Raw genomic sequence first — 19,947 nt, forward strand, 5'->3', positions numbered from 1 at the left:
CAATCTCGGCTCACTGCAAGCTCCGCCTCTCGGGTTCATGTCATTCTCCTGCCTCAGCCTCTCTGAGTAGTTGGGACTACAGGTGCCCACCACCACGCCTGGCTAACTTTTTGTATTTTTAGTAGAGATGGGATTTCACCGTGGTCTCGATCTCCTGACTTCGTGATCCACCTGCCTCGGCCTCCCAAAGCGCTGGGATTATAATCGTGAGCCACCGTGCCCAGCCCCTTGTCTGTATTTTTTAATATAACATCCTAGTGGATGTGAGGTTGCATCTCATTGTGGTTGATTTTCATTTTCCTAATAAATAATTATGTTTTTATATGCTTTAGATAAATGCGTTTTGATAGGGAGAACAATAAGCTCTCAAAGATGTTCATCTCCTAATCCCCAGAACCTGTGAATATGTTACCTTATCTGGCAAAAATACATTGCAGATGTGATTAAGGATCTTGAAATGGGGAGATTATCCTGGATTATTGAGGGGGCAATATAGTCAAAGGAGTTCTTAAAAATAAAAGAGGATACAGGAGAATCAGTGAAGAAAATATGACAAAGGATGAAAAGGAAATGTGAAGCAAGGGTAATAGAGAAAGATCTGAAGATGATGCAGTGCTGGCTTTGAAGATGGAGGAAGTACTGGCCAGGCACAGTGGCTCACTCCTGTAATCCCAGCACTTTGGGAGACGTAGGCGGGCAGATCACCTGAGGTCAAGAGTTTGAGACCAGCTTGGCCAATATGGTGAAACCCTGTCTCTACTAAAAATACGAAAATTAGCCGGGCATGGTGGCACACACCTGTAATCTCAGCTACTCGGGAGGCTGAGACAGGAGAATTGCTTGAACCCAGGAGGCAGAGGTTGCAGTGAACAGAGATCTCTCCATTGCACTCCAGCATGAACAATAAGAGTGAAACTCCGTCTCAAGAAAAAAAAAAAAAAAACACAGAAGAAGAAGAAAAAGTGCAGTGGCTCACGCCTGTAACCCCAGCACTTTGGGAGGCCAAGGTGGGCGGATCATGAGGTCAGGAGATCGAGACCACGGTGAAACCCCGTCTGTACTAAAAATACAAAAAAATAGCCAGGCCTAGTGGCGAGCACCTGTAGTCCCAGCTACTTGCGGGAGGCTGAGGCAGGAGAATGGCATGAACCCGGGAGGCAGAGCTTGCAGTGAGCCGAGATCGTGCCACTGCACTCCAGCCTGGGCAACAGAGCGAGACTCCATCTCAAAAAACTTAAAAATAAAAATAAAGGCCCCCCATGCTTTGGTAACACTAATGAACACCAAAGGACATCACTGGCTAACAAATGCTAGACTAACTAGATACCAAAGCTTGCTCTGTGAGAATCTCCGCATAACCATTGAAGTTTGCAACACCCTGAACCCCGCCACCTTGCTCCTGGTATCAGAGAGCCCAGTTGAACATAACTGTGTAGAGGTGTTGGAGTCAGTTTATTCTAGCAGACCCAATCTCCGAGACCATCCTTGGACAGCAGTAGACTGAGAGCTGTGCATGGTCAGGAGCAGCTTCGTCAACCCACAAGAAGAGAGGTGTGCGGAATATGGTAACTCTGGATGCTGTTATTAAAGCCAAATCGTTGCCCCAGGGTACTTCAGCCCAGAAGGCCAAATTCATTGCTTTAATTCGGGCCTTAGAGCTAAGTGAAGGTAAGATTGTAAACATTTACACTGACTCTCGGTATGCGTTTTTAACTCTCCAAGTGCATGGGGCATTATACAAGGAAAAAGGCCTGTTGAACTCTGGGGGAAAAGACATAAAGTATCAGCAAGAGATCCTGCAATTATTAGAGGCAGTGTGGAAGCCCCAAAAGGTGGCAGTCATGCACTGCAGAGGACACCAGTGAGCTTCCACCTCGATTGCCTTGGAGAACTCTCGAGCTGACTCAGAGGTTCAAAAAGCAGCATCCACCCCATACCGGGCGTCAGTCACAGCCCCCCTGCTCCCTCAGGCACCTGACCTTGTACCTACTTATTCTAAAGAAGAGAAGGACTTTCTCCAGGCAGAGGGAGGGCAGGTGATAGAAGACAGATGGATCCAGTTATCGGACAGAAGAATAACCATGCCACAACTGCTAGGACCCACAGCCGTATTGGCTGTGCATGAGACCACCCACCTAGGCCAAGAGTCACTTGAAAAGTTGTTAGGCCGGTACTTCTACGTCTTGCATCTTTCAGTCCTTGCCAAAACAGGGGCGCAGCAGTGTGTCACCTGCCGGCAGCACAATGCTAGGCAAGGTCCAACTGTCCCCCCTGGCATACAAGCTTATGGAGCAGCACCCTTTGAAGATCTCCAAGTAGACTTCACCGAGATGCCCAAATGTGGAGGTAACAAGTATTTGCTAGTTTTAGAGTGTACATACTCTGGGTGGATGGAGGCCTATCCAACACGGACCGAGAAAGCTCGTGAAGTAACCCGTGTGCTTCTCCAAGATCTCATCCCTAGGTTTGGACTGCCCTTACAAATCGGCTCAGACAACGGGCCAGCATTTGTGGCTGACTTGGTACAGAAGACAGCAAAGGTATTGGGGATCACATGGAAACTACATACCGCCTACCGACCACAAAGTTTCAGAAAGGTGGAGCGGATGAATCGGACTATCGAAAATAGTTTAGGGAAAGTGTGTCAAGAAACAGGATTAAAGTGGGTACAAGATCTCCTTATGGTATTGTTTAAGATTAGATGTATCCCTTCTAGAAGAACAGGATATTCCCCTTATGAAATATTATATCATAGGCCTCCTCCCATACTACGGGGACTCCCAGGCACTCCTCGAGAATTAGGTGAAATTGAGTTACAGCGACAGCTACAGGCTTTAGGGAAAATTACACAACAATTTCAGCCTGGGTAAATGAAAGGTGCCCCATCAGCTTATTCTCCCCAGTTCACCCTTTCTCCCCAGGTGATCAGGTATGGATCAAGGATTGGAACGTAGGCCCCTTGTGGCCATGGTGGAAAGGACCCCAGACCATCGTCTTGATCACTCCCAGAGCCACAAAGGTAGAGGGAATCCCAGCCTGGATCCAACACAGCCGGGTAAAACCTGCAGCACAGGAGACCTGGGAGGTGAGACCAAGCCTAGACAACCCCTGCAAAGTGACTCTGAAGAAGATGATAAGCTCTGCTCCAGTCACATCCATAAGCTGACTGGTCCACGTATGGCCGAAGCGTGAGAAAACTCATCATAGGACTCATTTTCCTTAAAGTTTGGACTTGTACAGTAAGGACTTCAACTGACCTTCCTCAGACTGAGGACTATTCCCAGTCACTAAGGTAGGACAAAATCAAGTCACTAAGGTAGGACAAAAGGTTGCTGCAGTCCTATTATTTTATAGTTATTATGAGTGTACTGGGACTCTAAAAGGAACTTGTTTGTATAATGCTATACAAGGTATATAGCCCAGGTATGTATATACAAGGCTATATACAAGGTATGTTGCCCAGGAATGACCAGCCTGATGTGTACTATAACCCATCTGAGCCCCCTATGACTTCTGTTTTTGAAATAAGATTGAGGACTGGCAGCCGGGGAAAAGCTGATACGAGTAAAGTAATAATTAGAACAGAAAATAAAGGAGTCCCTAAACAAATTATCTTAAAATTTTATGCCTGTGTGACAATCAACAGTGACCCATATGGAAATAGAATAAGATGTAGCTCTCTACATTGGGAACGGGGCTATATAGTAGAAAATAAGTATGTTTGTCATGAATTAGGACTGTGTAGTGATGAATGTAGTTACTGGTCCTGTGTCATTTAGGCCACCTGGAAAAAAAAGATGAGAAGGACCCTGTCTGCCTTCAAAAAGGAAAGAGTAACTCTTCCTGCACTAGTGGTCACTGTAACCCATTAGAACTACTAATTACCAATCTCCTTCATCCCCATTGGAAAACAGGAGAGCATGTAATTCTAGGAATTGATGGAACTGGACTGGATCCCCAAGTAAATATTTTAGTCCAAGGGGAAGTCCACAAGTGATCTCCCAAACCAGTGTTTCAGACCTTTTATGATGAGCTGAATCTGCCAGCACCAGAGCCTCCACAAAAAAGGACAAAGAACTTGTTTCTCCAGTTAGCAGAAAATGTAGCTCATTCCCTCAATGTTACTTCCTGTTATGTATGTGGGGGAACCGCTATGGGAGACTGATAACCTTGGGAAGCCCAAGAATTGGTGCCTACTGATCCAGTTCCTGATATAATTCCAGTCCAGAAGGCCCAAACTAGCAACTTCTGGGTCTTGAAAACCTCAATTATTGGACAATTCTGCATAGCTAGAAAAGGAAAAGACTTCACCATCCCTGTAGGAAGGCTGAATTGTCTAGGACAGAAGCTGTATAACAGCACAACAGGGACACAGGGACAGTCACCTGGTGGGGTCTAAACCATACTGAAAAGAATCCCTTCAGTAAATTTCCTAAATTACAGACTGCTTAGGCCCATCCAGAATCTCATCAAGACTGGACGGCTCCTGCTGGACTATACTGCATATGTAGGCACAGAGCCTACACTCAGTTACCTGATCAATGGGCAGGTAGTTGTGTCATTGGCACCATTAAGTCATCATTTTTCCTACTGCCTGTAAAAATAGGTGAGCTCCTAGGTTTCCCTGTCAATGCCTCCCTAGAAAAGAGGAGCATGGCTATAGGAAATTGAAAAGATGATGTGTGGCGCCTCAAAAGGATCATATAGTACTATAGGCCTGCCACAAGGGCACAAGATGGCTCATGGGGATACTGTACCCCCATCTACATCGTCTACATGCTCAACTGGATCATACAGTTACAGGCCATCTTAGAAATAATCACTAATGCAACTGACAGAGCTTTGACTCTTTTAGCCCAGCAGGAAACCCACATGAGAAATGCCATCTATCAGAATAGATTGACCTTAGACTATTTGCTGGCAGCTGAAGGAGGAGTCTGTGAAAAATTCAACTTGACCAATTGCTGTCTGCAATGTCGAAACTATAGTTAGAGACATGACAAAGCTGGCACATGTACCCATGCAGGTTTGGCATAGGTTTGATCCTGGATCCCTGTTTGGAAAATGGTTTCCAGCTCTAGGAGTTAAAACTCTTACAATGGGAATAATAATAGTGTTAGGAACCTGCATGTTACTCCCCTGTATGTTACCTGTATTTCTCCAGTTACTAAGAGGCATCGTTATCACCTTAGTTCATCAAAAGACCTCAGCACAAGTATACTACATGAATCACTATTGATCTGTCTCACAGGAAGATCTAGATAGTGAGGATGAGAATGAGAACTCCCACTAGTAAGTGAGGTTCTCAAAGGGGGGAATGAGGAACGAGGCCATTTCTCCTACTGTCCCCTGTCTCCAAAGAAAAGGAGGAAGTAAAAACTAAAAAATAACAGACTGATCGGCACCACTGGCCAGGCCTGTAGGTTAAAGATTAACCCACACCCTAACCACTTGTGCTATCTATAGATCACAGACAATGGTATGGAGAAACACTTGCCTTGCTCACCACCCCCACCTAGTCATGTACCCCATGCTTGTTCAATCTATCACGACCCTTTCACATAAACCCCTTAGAGTTGTAAGCCCTTAAAAGGGCCAGGAACTCTTTCTTCAGGGACTTGGTTCTTGAGATGCAAGTTTGCTGATCCTCCCGGCCGAATAAAGCCTCTTCCTTCTTTAACCCAGTGTCTGAGGGGTTTTGTCTTGTGGCTCATCCTGCTACAAAATCATCCAGAGATAGCATGAGTTGGGATTCCAAAAAAAGAAGCACTAAATGCCAGGGTGATAAGCCCAAAATGCATATTGGGGGAATTTACATGCAGAGTGCTGCAGAGACAGAGACCACACTCTGTCCTTATGAGGGACAGCAAAAGAAAAGGGATGTTCTTCCTAATGAGGCTTTAAGGAATTTGCTCAGGGCTAGGGTCAGTTTCTTTCAGTGTTTGGGCGATAACCCAGATACCTTTATCAATGCCTGGGAATGTTCAAGGCCTTGGTTTGGGTTCAAGCCTGCTGAGAAAAACCTACAGCTCACTGGGTGGAAGAATGGCCAAAGCACTCTGATTTTAGGTCAGAAGACAAAAAGAAAGGAGGTGGAACTCAGGGATCCTACACTGGGTGTGGACCTCTTTGCATTTATCCTATTTGTTCATTGAACTTCTTGGAAGTGTAGATTAAAGTTTCTCCATCAGGGACCCACGTGGTGGCTCACGCCTATAGTCCTAGTACTTTGGGAGGCTTAGATGGGCAGATCACTTCAGGTCAGGAGTTCGAGACCAGCCTGACCAACATGGTGAAACCCTGTCTCTACTAAAAATACAAAATTAGCCGAGCATGGTGGCGCATGCCTGTAATCCCAGCTACTCAGGAGGCTGAGGCAGGACAATCACTTGAACCTGGGAGGCAGAGGTTGCAGTGAGCCAAGATTGCACCATTGCACTCCAGCCTGGGCAACAAGAGTGAAACTCCGTCTCAAATAAAAAAAAAAAAAAGGCAAAAAGGCCAGGCACGGTGGCTCATGCCTGTAATCCCAACATTTTGGGAGGCCGAGGTGGGCAGATCACCTGAGGCCAGGAGTTTGAGACCAGCCTGGCCAATATGGTGAAACCCTGTCTCTACTAAAAACTACAAAAACTAGCTGGGTGTGGTGGTGGGCACCTGTAATCCCAGCTACTCGGGAGGCTGAGGCAGAGAATTGCTTGAACCCAGGAGGTGAAGGTTGCAGTAAGCTCAGATCATGCCACTGCACTCCAGCCTGGGCAACAGAGCGAGACTTTGTCTCAAAAAAAAAAAAAAAGAAAAAGAAAAAGAAAAAAGAAAGAAAGAAAAAGACAAAAATTAGCCTAACATGGTTGCAGGCACCTGTAATCCCAGCTACTTGGGAGGCTGAGGCAGGAGAATCGCTTGAACCAGGGAAGTGGAGGTTGCAGTGAGCTGAGATTGAGCCACTGCACTCCAGTCTGGTTGACAGAGGGAGACTCCATCTGAAAAAAAAAATTTAAAAAAAGCAAGTTTCTCCATCAGGCTGGGCATGGTGGCTCATGCCTGTAATCCCAACAGTTTTAGAGGCCTTGGATGGAAGATCCCTTGAGCCCAGGAGTTTGAGACCACCCTGGGCAACATAACAAGACCTCATCTCTACAAATAATAATTTAAAAAAAAAACCTGGGCATGGTGGTGTGTGCCTGTAGTCTCATCTACTTCGGATGCTGAGGTAGGAGGATCGCTTGAGTCTGGGAGGTCGAGGCTGCAGTGAACTGTGTTGAGCCACTGCACCCCAGCCTTGGTGACAGGAGACCCCATTTCAAAAAAAAAAAAAAAAGTTTCTCTGTCAAATGTGGGAAGTCTTTAGCTGTTATTTCTTTGGACATTTTTTTCTGTTCCTTCCTGTGGAGTCCTGATAACTAAGCAACAAGGAAGGGGCCCTAGTTCAGGAAGGGCCCCAGGCTGGGAAGAACAATGAACAGTTGTTCTGAGAGATGGCTAATCACAAGCAACCTGCTGGCACAATGACCTCATTCCACCTGGTAGGCCCCTCCAGCTTGAACCTCCAGCCCACACCTCTTAGCAGACAGCCCCTTCTCTGCTGCCTGTTGTACCCTGCAATGTATCTTCCATATTCTCTCTAACAGTCCAGTTCTTCTTTTTTCTTTCTTTCCTTTTTTTTTTTTTTTTTTTTTTGAGACGGAGTTTAGCCGTTGTTGCCCAGGCTGTAGTGCAATGGCATGATGTCGGCTCACCGCAACCTCCGTCTCCCAGGTTCAAGCAATTCTCCTGCCTCAGCCTCCTGAGTAGCTGGAATTAATTTTGTATTTCTTTTTAGTAGAGACAGGGTTTCTCCATGTTGGTCAGGGGCTGGATCTCAAACTCCTGACCCTCAGATGATCCCTCCCAAATTTCAGCCTCCCAAAGTTGGTATTACAGGCATGGTTTCACTGCACCTGGTCTTTTTATTTTTATTTTTTGGGATGAGTCTCCTCTGTTGCCATATTGAGTATTAGCAAATCTTGGCTCACTGCAACCTCCTCGCCTCCTGAGTTCAGCATTCTCCTGTCTCAGCCTCCCAGGTAGTTGGTATTTTAGGCATGCACCACCATGCCTGGCTAATTTTTGTATTTTTAGTAGAGATGGAGTTTCACCATACAATGGCTGGTCTCAAACCTGACCTCAAATGATCCACCACCTCAGCCTCCCAGTGTGCTGCTGGGATTACAGGTGAGCCACGGTGCCTGGCCTAAATCTGTTTTTTCTTGTTTTGGGGGTTTTTGTTTTGTTTTGTTTTGTTTTGTTTTGCTTTTCTGGGACACCTTGCTCTTGTCAGCCTAGGCTGGGAGTGCAGTGGCTGATCTTGCTCACTGTGCAAGCTCTGCCTTCCAAGCCTCAGTGCGCTATTCCCTGCCTCAGCTCTCCCGTGAAGCTGGGACTACAGACGCCACCACCACGCCTCGGGCTAATTCTTGTAGCTTTTAGTAGAAATGGGTTTCACCCAGGTTAGCCAGGATGGTCTCAATCTCCTGACCTCATGATCCGCTTCCCGCCTCGCCTCCCAAAGTGCTGGGATTACAGGCGCGGAGCCACACCGCTACCAGCCACCCGCTTTTAGCTACGACTGTCTTGGTAAGTTCCTTTACTGCTTGTGACACAGGCTCCAGCTACTCGCAGCCATGATACTTCCTGTCTCCACTTCTTTCATATATGTATGTATGTATGTTTAATGTTCCCCTTTCATCTTGCATGTCTCCACTTCTGGTGGTATTGATGTTACTTGTGTGTTGGTGCACCTAATGGTGTCCGATATTTCTCTGATGCTGTGTTCATTTTTCTTGATTCTTTCTACTGTCTGGTCTTCAGTTTGCATAATCCATATTGTTCTCTCTACTAGTTCACTGGTGCTTTCGCCTGCCAACTCTAATTTACTGTTATCCCCTCTAGTGAATTTTTTTTCTTTTCTCTCTTCTCATTTGGGTTATTATACAGTACTATTCAACTTCAAGATTTGTGGGGTTTTGTTTTGTTTTGTTTTGAGACTGAGTCTCACTCTGTCGCCCAGCCTGGAGTGCGGTGGTGCAATCTCTGCTCACTGCAAGCTCTGCCTCCCAGGTTCACACCATTCTCCTGCCTCAGCCTCCCAAGTAGCTGAGACTACAGGTGCCCACCACCATGCCAGACTAATTTTTTTCTATTTTTATTAGAGACGGGGTTTCACCACGTTAGCCAGGATGATCTCGATCTCCTGACCTCGTGATCTGCCTGCATCAGCCTCCCAAAGTGATGGGATTACAGGCATGAGCCACTGCGCCTGGCAATTTGTGGGTTTTTTGTAATTTTTACTCCTTTGTTAATCTTCTCTATTTGATGAAATAGTGTCATCATACCTTCCCCTTCCCTTAAGGTTTTGTTGTTGTTGTTGTTATTGTTTTTTGGGTTTTTGTTTTGTTTTGTTGAGACGGAGTCTAGCTCTGTTGCCCAGACTGGAGTGTAGTGGCACCATCTCAGCTCACTGTAGCCTCTGCCTCCCACATTCAAGCAATACTCCTGCCTCAGCCTCCCGAGTAGCTGGAATTATAGGCGTGCACCACCACTCCCTGCTAATTTTTGTATTTTTAGTAGAAATGGGGTTTCACCATGTTGGCCAGTCTGGTCTCAAACTCCCAACCTCAGGTGATTCACCTGCCTCAGCCTCCCAAAGTGCTAGAATTACAGGTGTGAGCCACCACGCCCGGCCTATTTTATTTATTTTTTTATTTTTTATTTTTATTTTTGAGACGGAGTTTCACTCTTGTTGCCCATGCTGGAGTGCAGTGGCGTGAGCTTTGCTCACTGCAACCTCTGCCTCCTGGGTTCAAGCAATTCTCCTGCCTCTGCCTCCCCAGTAGCTGGAATTACAAGCATGTGCCACCACACCCAGCTATTTTTTTTTTTTTTAAATTTTTAGTAGAGACGAGGTTTTACCATGTTGGCCAGGATGCTCTCAAAGTCCTGACCTCAGATGATCCACCCACCTCGGCCTCCCAAAGTGCTGAGATTACAGGCGTGAGCCACCGCACCCAGCCTATTTTCTTGAATAAATGTGTCTCCATTTGCGACATGACCTTTGCCAATTCCCAGGGGGTTGTTGTTTTATTTTTTAATAATTTCCACCAGTTATGCTTGCCTTGTTGGGGAGAAGGTCCACCAAGCTCCTCGTCCCACCATTCTGGAAGTCCTTCTCTCTCTAGCTTTTAAAATGGTGATATATAACTAATAGAGAAGAACATGCATACAATGTACATAAACAGTTTAATGAATTGTAAAATTAATATACGTGTAACCCCTGCCAGGTTAAAAAAGAGACTGTGACCAATTCCCCAGAAGTCGCCTGCACACTTCTGAAATTGCTTTTTCTACTTAACAAAGTATTCTAGCTATTGTTCCCTGTCACTCTAGAAGAATTTTTAAACCTGTTTAATCACGGTATCGCATACACTGATATATAAGCATATAGATTGATGAATTGTCACAAATAACACATAAAAGCTTACTGCCATGGTTTAGATATGGTTTGGCTCCACCAACCCTCGTGTTAACATTTGATCCCCAGTGTTGGAGAAGGGGCCTGATTAGAGGTGTTTGGATCTTGCGGGTGGATCTCTCAGGGAGGGAGTGAATGAGTTCTCACTTAGTTCCCTGGAGAACTGGTTGTTGAAAAGAGCCTGGCAAAGGCCAGGCGCGGTGGCTCACACCTATAATCCCAGCACTTTGGGAGGCCGAGGTGGGTGGATCACGAAGTCAAGAGATCGAGACCATTCTGGCCAACATGGTGAAACCTCCGTCTCTACTTAAAATACAAAAATTAGCCAGGCATGGTGGCACATGCCTGCAGTCCCAGCTACTTGGAGGCTGAGGCATGAGAATCGCTTAAACCCGGGAGGCAGAGGTTGCAGTGAGCTGAGATTGTGCCATTGCACTCCAGCCTGGGTGACAGAGTTAGACTCTGTCTCAAAAATAAATAAATAAATAAATAACTTAGCCTCAGTTATTCCTTTATAGCAACATAAACAGTCTAAGACACTTATTTATCGAGAAAGTAAGTGGCATCATAGCTCACTGCAGCCTCCAACTCCTGGGCTCAAGCAGTCCTCCCATCTCAGTCTCCCCAGTAACTTGGACTACAGGCAGGCACCACCATGCAAGGCTAATTTTTTAATTTTAGAGAGATGGGGGGGGGGTCTTGCTAAGTTGCCCAGGCTGGTCTCGAACTCCCAGCCTTAAGTGATTGTCCTGCCTCAGTCTCCCAAAGTGTACTAGTTCTTTTTTTTTTTTTTTTGAAATGGAGTTTTGCTGTTGTTCCCCAGGCTGGAGTGCGGTGGCATAATCTCGGCTCACTGCAACCTCTGCCTCACAGGTTCAAGCAATTCTCCTGCTTCTGCACCCGGCTGTGATTTGTATTTCTTTCTTTTTTTCTTTTCTTTTTTTCTTTTCTTTTTCTGTGTGTGTGTGCGTGCGTGCGTGCATGCGATGGAGTTTCACTCTTGTCGCCCAGGCTGGAGTGCAATGGCGTGTTCTCAGCTCACTGCAACCTCTGCCTCTCGGGTTCAAGCGATTCTCCTGCCTAAGCCTCCCGAGTAGCTGGGATTACAGGCCTTGCATGGTGGTGCCTTCCACCACGCCCAGCTAATTTTTTTGTATTTTTACAATAAATAGAGATGGGGTTTCACCATCTTGGCCAGGCTGGTCTCGAACTCCTGACCTCAGGTGATCTGCCCGCCTTGGCCTCCCAAAGTGGTGGGATTATAGGCATGAGCTACCGTTCCCGGCCTGTATACCTTATGTTATGAAATATCTGATTATGTCCATTGCTTATTTTTCAGTCAGGGATTTCCTGCAGTTTATAGTTATTGAATTGGAGGAGCTCCTTGCATTTTGGGGATATTGACCCTGTATGTTTTATGCATGTTACTTTTTGGGGATTTTTTGAGACAGGGTCTTGCTCTGTCGCCTAGGCTGGGGCGCAGTGGCACGATCTTGACTTACTGCAGCCTTGACCTCCTGGGCTCGAGCAATCCTCCCATCTCAGCCTCCCGAGTAGCTGGGATTACAGGCACCTGCCACCATACCCTGCTAATTTTTTATTTTTACATTTAATTTAATTTAATTTAATTTAATTTAATTTAATTTAATTTTTGAGACAGAGTCTCACTCTGTCACCCAGGCTGGAGTGCAGTGGCGCGATCTCAGCTCACTGCCACCTCCACCTCCCGGGTTCAAGCGATTCTTCTGCCTCAGCTTTCCAAGTAGCTGGGATTACAGGTGGGCGCCACCATGCCTGGCTAATTTTTGAATTTTTAGTAGAGACAGGGTTTCACCATATTGGCCAGGCTGGTCTTAAACTCCTGACCTCGTGATCCACCCGCGTCGGCCTCCCAAAGTGCTGTGATTACAGGTACAGGTGTGAGCCACCGCGCCAGGTCAATTTTTGATATTTTGTAGAGATGGGGTTTTGCCATGTTGCCCAGGCTGTTCTACTTTTTTTTTTAAATACTTTTTAATAAAATACAAATTTTTGTCATGTCCCATAACCTTCTCATGACTTCCTCATTACCCCAGCAAAGTCCTAAGATTCCCTGCTATCCATGACCTAGCCTCTGCACATCACTCCAACTTCACTTCCTGCCATCCTTCACAATCCTTTTTCAGTCTTCAGTCCATTTTGGAAGTAGTGCTGGGCACAATTAATCCCCATTTTGTCTGTTTGACCACCCTTCCCTACAGCCCTCTGTGTCTGAGGTCTTAGACACATTCGTAATCCCTGATTTTCCCATCTCATATGAGTTCCTTGGAGGCAGGACCTGTTAACAGAGTGGATACTCAACTAATGATTATTGAATGAACAAAAGAATAAATGGCTGGTTTTGTAAAACTTGGACATGGTCTTCCTTAATTATATGGTAAGCAAATACTTTTCTAAATGTTACTCCTGAGTTTTTCAGTATGAAGTAAAGACAGAAACAAAGATCTTTTCTCTTATTATATATTTTTTCTTCCTCCTTCATTTTTATTCTTTTGTTTACAGACAGGATCTCACTATGTTGCCCAGTCTGGTCTCAAACTCCTGGGTACAAGCAACACTCCCACCTTTGCCTCCAGGGTAGCTGAGACTACAGGTATGAACCACCATTATATTTTCACCACCAAAAATTTTGCATCAAGGTCTACTGCGGTGGCTCACACCTATAATCCCAGCACTTTGGGAGGCCAAGGCGGGTGGATCACTTGAGCTCAGGAGTTCAAGACCAGCCTGGCCAACATGGTGAAACCCCATCTCTACTAAAAATACAAAAATTAGTGGGACGAGGTGGCACATGCCTGTAGTCTCAGCTACTCGGGAGTCTGTGACAGAATAGATTGAACCCGGGAGATGGAGGTTGCGGTGAGCCAAGATCACGCCACTGCACTCTAGCCTAGGTGACAGAGCAAAATTGTCTCAAAAAAAAATGCATCAGGATCAGGTTAAGCTGGGGTAATCTCCATGATACATATCAAGAACAAGTCAGAGACAAAGTGTGAACCAGCTGAAAAGGTAAAACGCTCAGGTTTTCCTAGGAACTCTTGCTTAAAAACAAAAAGCAAAACTCCTTCAGGGACCTCTTGTCCCAGTGTGTATAAGGCTGCATTGTGCACATTGCCTCAGGCAGCTGCTTTAGGAAGTGGGTATCACTTCCACCACAGACAGTTTGCATTGCAGGCAATGGAACCAGTGGAGAAGCCTGGTAGAGAACACCTTAACCAACTGATTCATGTTCATGTAATTAACAATAGGACTTATCAACATCATGAACTCCCTGATATGATGTGATTATAAGGGCACATCATCTCCATGACATTCTTGCCCAAAACTCATAATCTCAGTCTAATAATGAGAAATCACAAGACAAATCCATATTAAGGGGTGGTCCAGAAAATAACTGAACTATATTTTTCAGAAGTATTTTCTGGGCCAGGCGTGGTGGCTCAGCCTGTAATCCCAGCACTTTGGGAGGCCAAGGTGGGTGAATTACCTGAGGTCAGGAGTTCAAGACCAGCCTGATCAACGTGGTGAAACCCTGTCTCTACTAAAAATACAAAAATTAGCTGGGCGTGATGGCACACACCCGCAAACCCAGCTACTTGGGAGGCTGAAGCAGGAGAATCACTTGAACCCAGGAGGCAGAGGTTGTGGTGAGCCATGATGGCACTGCTGCACTCCAGCCTGGGCCACAGAATGAGGCTCCATCTCAAAAAAAAAAAACAAAAAAAAACAGATAAGGGGCCAGGCATGGTGGCTCACACCTGTAATCCCAGCACTTGGGGAGGCCGAGGCGGGTGGATCACGAGGGCAGGAGTTCGAGACCAGTCTGGCCAATATGGTGAAACCCTGCCTCTACTAAAAATATAAAAATTAGCCAGGCGTTTGCGGGCGCCTGTAATCTCAGCTACTCGGGAAGCTGAGGCAGGAGAAATTCTTGAACTCAGGAGGCAGAAGTTGCGGTGAGCCAAGGTCTTGCCACTGCACTCCAGCCTGGGTTGACAGAGCGAGACTCCATTTCAAAAATCAAAAACAAAAAACAAAAACAAAAAAACAAAGCCAGGCTGGGTGCAGTGCCTCACGCCTGTAATCCCAGCACTTTGGGAGGCCAAGGCAGGTGCATCAGAAGGTCAGGAGATCGAGACCACCCTGGCTAACATGGTGAAACCCCGTCTCTACTAAATATACAAAAAATTAGCCAGCCATGGCGGCACGCACCTGTAGTCCCAGGTACTCAGGGGGCTGAGGCAGGAGAATTGCTTGAACCTGGGGGAAGTGGAGGTTGCAGTGAGCCGAGGTCATGCCACTGCTCTTCAGTCTAGTGACTGAGGGAGACTCTCGTCTCAAAAAAAAAAAAAAAAAGAAGAAGTCTGAAGTCTTTTGACATTAAGTCTTGCTCTGGGTCAAGCGCTGGGTGGCTCAAGCCTGTAATCCCAGCCTCGGGAGGCCGAGACGGGTGGATCATGAGTTCAGGAGATCGACCATCCTGGCTAACACGGTGAAACCCCGCTCTACTAAAATACAAAAAAAATTAGCTGTATGCAGGTGGCGGGCCTGTACTCCCAGCTACTCGGGAGAGGCTGAGGCAGGGGAGATCGGCGTGGAACCTCGGGAGGCGGGCTTGCAGTGAGCTGAGATCTGGCCACTGCATTCCAGCCTGGGCAACAGACAGACTCCGCCTCAAAAAAAAAAGCTTTGCCTGTTGCCCAGGCTGGAGTACAGCAGACACCGCTCACCGCGAACCCCTGCTGGGCCTCCCGGTCTGCTGCTCTCCTGCCTCAGCCTCGGAGTAGCTGGGATTACAGGTGCCCAACACCACGCCCAGCTAACTATTTTATATTTTTAGTAGAGACAGGGTTTCACCATGTTGGCCAAGGATCTCAAACTCCTGACCTCAGGTGATGCCCCACCTTGGCCTCCCAAAATACTGAGATTATAGGCGTGAGCCACCGCACTCGGCCAGAAGTCTTTTTTGTTTGTTTCTAAGTCAGAGTCTCACTGTGGTTGCCCAGGTGTGGGAGTGCAGTGGCACAGTCTTCGGCTCACTGCAGCCTCCAGCTCCCAGGTTCAAGCAATTCTTCTGTTTCAGCTTCCTCGAAGTCTTTATTTTTAAGAGGACGAGCTGGCCAGGCATGACCTTGTCTCTTAAAAAAAAAAAAAGAGTTAAAGAAACTGAGCCTCACTGGCTTTGTTGCCCAGACTGGAGTGCAGTGGTGCAATCATAGCTCACTGCAGCCTCCAACTCTTGGGCTCAAGCGATCCTCCTCCCTTGGCCTCCCGGAGTGCTGGGATTACAGGCATGAGCCACCGTGCCTAACCTTTAAATATATTTTAAAGAATTTTGTTGTGTCTTGGAAAGCAAAGTGGTTTTACCCTTGAGATTCCAGGGCCCATCCCAGGATGCCCAGGGCTTCTAGGCCTGGAACATGGCCGTGAGATTGAATAATGGGTTGCCTGTTTCTAAGACCATTCTCCAAACAACCATACTAATCTACCTTCCAAAACATGTCCTACCATTTAATTTTATATATTTCACCCAGTAATGGATGGTTGGGTCATATGGTACTTCTAGTTCTAGACTCTTGAGGAATCGCCTTGTTTTCCATAATGGTTGAACTAGTTTACAATCCCACCAACAGTGTGTGCGTTCCTATTTCTCCACATCCTCTCCAGCATCTGTTGTTTCCTGACTTTTTTTATGATTGCCATTCTAACTGGTGTATGTATCCTCATTGTGGTTTTGATTTGCATTTCTCTGATGGCCAGTGATGAGCGTTTTTTCGTGTGTCTGTTGGCTGTAGAATGTCTTCTTTGAGAACTGTCTGTTCATATCCTTTGCCCACTTTTCGATGGGGTTGTTTGTTTTTCTTGTAAATTTGTTTGAGTTCTCAGGTTCTGATATTAGCCTTTGCCGATGAGTAGATTGCAGCAAAATTTTCTCCCCATTCTGTAGGTTGCCTGTTCACTCTTGATGGTAGTTTCTTTTGCTGCAGAAGTTTCTTTAGTTTACCTTAGATCCCATTTGTCAATTTTGGCTTTTTGTTGTCGCTTGCTTTTGGTGTTTTAGACATGAAGTCCTTTTGCCCATGCCTATGTCCTGAATGGTATTACCTAGGTTTTCTTTCTAGGTTTTTATGGTATTAGGCCCAATATTTAAGTCTGTAATCCATCTTGAATTAATTTTCAGATAAGGAGTAAGGAAAGGATCCAGTTTCAGCTTTCTACGTATGGCTAGCCAATTTTCCCAGCACCATTTATTAAATAGGAACTTTTCCCCATTTCTTGTTTTTCCTATGTCGTCAAAGATCATGGCTGTAGATGTGTGTGGTATTATTTTCTGCATGACCTTGTTCTGTTCCATTGGTCCATATTCTTGTTTTAAAATTATACCATGTTGTTTTGGGTACCAGGGACCATGCTGTTACTGGCATATGTTCAAAGGATTATAAATCATGCTGCTTATAAAGACAATATAACACGCATGTTTATTGTGGCACTATTCCACCAGCAAAGACTTGGAATCAACCCAAATGTCCATCAGTACAGACTGGATTAAGAAAATGTGGCATTATATGTTCTATGGAATACTATGCAGCCATAAAAAGGATAAGTTTGTGTCCTTTTGTAGGACATGGATGCAGCTGGAACCATCATTCTCAGCAAACCATCGCGAAGAACAGAAAACCAAACACCGCGATGTTCTCACCATAGGTGGGAACTGAACAAACAGATCACTTGGACTCAGGAAGGGGAAACACCCACACACCGGGCCTATCACGGGAGGGGGAGGGGGAGGGATTGTGCCTGGGAGTTATACCCGATGTAAATGACGCTGATGGGTGCGCTGACGAAGTTGATGGGTGCAGCACGCCAACATGGCACAGGTATACATATGTAACAAACCTGCACGCTATCCACATACCCTAGAACTTAAAGTATAATTTTAAAAAATTTATATATTTTTCTTTTCTTTTCTTTTTGTTTATTTTGTTTGTTTATTTATTTATTTTTTTTTTTGATAGAGAGTTTAGCTCTGTCACCCAGGCTGGAGTGCAGTGGCGTGATCTCAGCTCACCACAACCCCTGCCTCCTGGGTTCAAGTGATGCTCCTGCCTCAGCCTCCCAAGTAACTGGGATTACAGGTAACCACTACCATGCCTGGCTAATTTTTTATTTTTAGTACAGATGGGGTTTCACCATGTTTGCCAGGTTGGTCTCGAACTCCCAACCTCAGAGGATCTGCCTGCCTCGGCCTCCCAAAGTGCTGGGATTATAGGCATGAGCCACCGTGCCCAGTCCATTTAATTATATTTATAGTGGCTGGTCATGCAGTGGCTCAGGCCTGTAATCTCAGCACTTTGGGAGGCTGAGGCAGGTGGATCACCTGAGGTGAGGAGTTTGAGACTAGCCTGGCCAACATGGCAAAACCCCACCTCTACTGAAAATAGAAAAATTAGCCCAGCATTGTGTCAGGCACCTCTAATCCCAGCTACTCAGGAGGCTGAGGCACGAGAATCGCTTGAACCCAGGAGGTGGAGGTTGCAGTGAGCTGAAATCACGCCGCTATACTCCAGCCTGGGCAACAGAGTGAGACCCTGTCTCAAAATATATTTATTTATTTATTTATAACTTCCAATGTAAAGGCATATTTCTTCCATCCAAGGTGTGTGCTATAATTCATTTACTGCATCCCCTTCTGTTGATAATTTAAGTGGTCTTCAAGCTTTTGCCACAATAATACAATAATGAATCTCACATAAAATTATTTTACACATCTTCAGTGATTTCCTTGAGCCTGATTTGTAACAGAATTATATTAACTCTTTCTTAAGAATATCTGGGCCGGGCGCGGTGGCTCAAGCCTGTAATCCCAGGACTTTGGGAGGCCGAGACGGGCGGATCACGAGTTCAGGAGATCGAGACCATCCTGGCTAACATGGTGAAACCCCGTCTCTACTAAAATACAAAAAAAGTTAGCCGGGCAAGGTGGCGGGCGCCTGTACTCCCAGCTACTCGGGAGGCTGAGGCAGGAGAATGGCATGAACCCGGGAGGCGGGGCTTGCAGTGAGCTGAGATCCGGCCACTGCACTCCAGCCTGGGCAACACAGCCAGACTCCGTCTCAAAAAAAAAAAAAAAAAAAGAATATCTGTTTAAGTATCTGTCATCTACTGTACAAATTATTTTATTTATTTACTTTTTTAGAGACAGGGTCTTGCTCTGTCACACAAGCTATAGTGCAGTGCCACGATCATAGCTCACTGCAACCACCAACTCCTGGCCTCAAGTAATCCTCCTGCCTCAGTCTCCCATAGTGCTGAAAATACAGGCATGAGTCACCACACCCAGCAACTCGGTATAAGCCACTCTGTATAAACTCCTTTTTTAATTAAAAAAAATTTGTTTTCATTTTCTAAGGCAGAGTTTCATTCTGTCCCCCAAGTTGGAGTGCAATGGCATGATCTCGGCTCACTGCAACCTCCGCCTCCCGGGTTCAAGCGATTCTCGTGCCTCAGCCTCCTGAATTGCTGGAACCACAGGCGCCCGCCACCATGCCCGGCTAATTTTTGTATGCGTAGTAGAGACAGAGTTTCACCATGCTTGCCAGGTTGGTCTTGAACTCCTGGCCTCAAGTGATCCACCTGCCTTGGCTTCTCAAAGTGCTGGGATTACAGGCATGAACCACCGTACCCGGCCTGTATGAACTCTTGAGGTCCTACACAAGAGAGATCTGTCTCAATAATCTTTTTTTTTTTTTTTTTTTAATTTTCTGACTGCTTCATTTTTCCTTCATATCAGTAATCTTTGAAGCCTTAGGACCTGGTTCTCACAATATGTTTAATGTTGCTATATGTATATGTGTGTATATATATATTTTGCTGTTAATGCTTAATGTTGCTATATGTATGTGTTTGTATATCTTCCTTCCTTCCCTCCCTCCCTCCCTCCCTCCCTTCCTTCCTTCCTTCCTTCCTCTCTCTCTTTCTTTCTTTCTTTCGAGATAAAGTATCACCCTGTTGCCCAGGCTTTAGTGCTGTGGCCTGATAACCACTCAGTGCATCCTCAACCTCCTGGGCTCAAGCGATCCTTCCCACTCAGCTCTCCAAGTAGCTGGGTCCACAGATGCGTGCCATCACACCCCGCTAATTTTTACATTTTTTTGTAGAGTCAGGGTGTCACTATGTTGCCCAGGGTGGTCTCAAAGTCCTGAGCTCAAACAATCCTCCCACCTAGGCCTCCCAAAGTGCTGGGATTACAGGCGTAAGCCACTAAGCTCGGCACATGTTGCTATATTTTTAAAATATGTATTTAAATGTCTATATTCCCTACTAAACTACAAGTTTATTTTTTTCTTTTTTCTTTTTCTTTCTTTTTTTTTTTTTTTTTTTTGAGACTGAGTCTCGCT

The sequence above is a fragment of the Papio anubis genome, chromosome X (genome assembly GCF_008728515.1).
Source record: "Papio anubis isolate 15944 chromosome X, Panubis1.0, whole genome shotgun sequence".
NCBI lineage: Eukaryota > Metazoa > Chordata > Mammalia > Primates > Cercopithecidae > Papio > Papio anubis.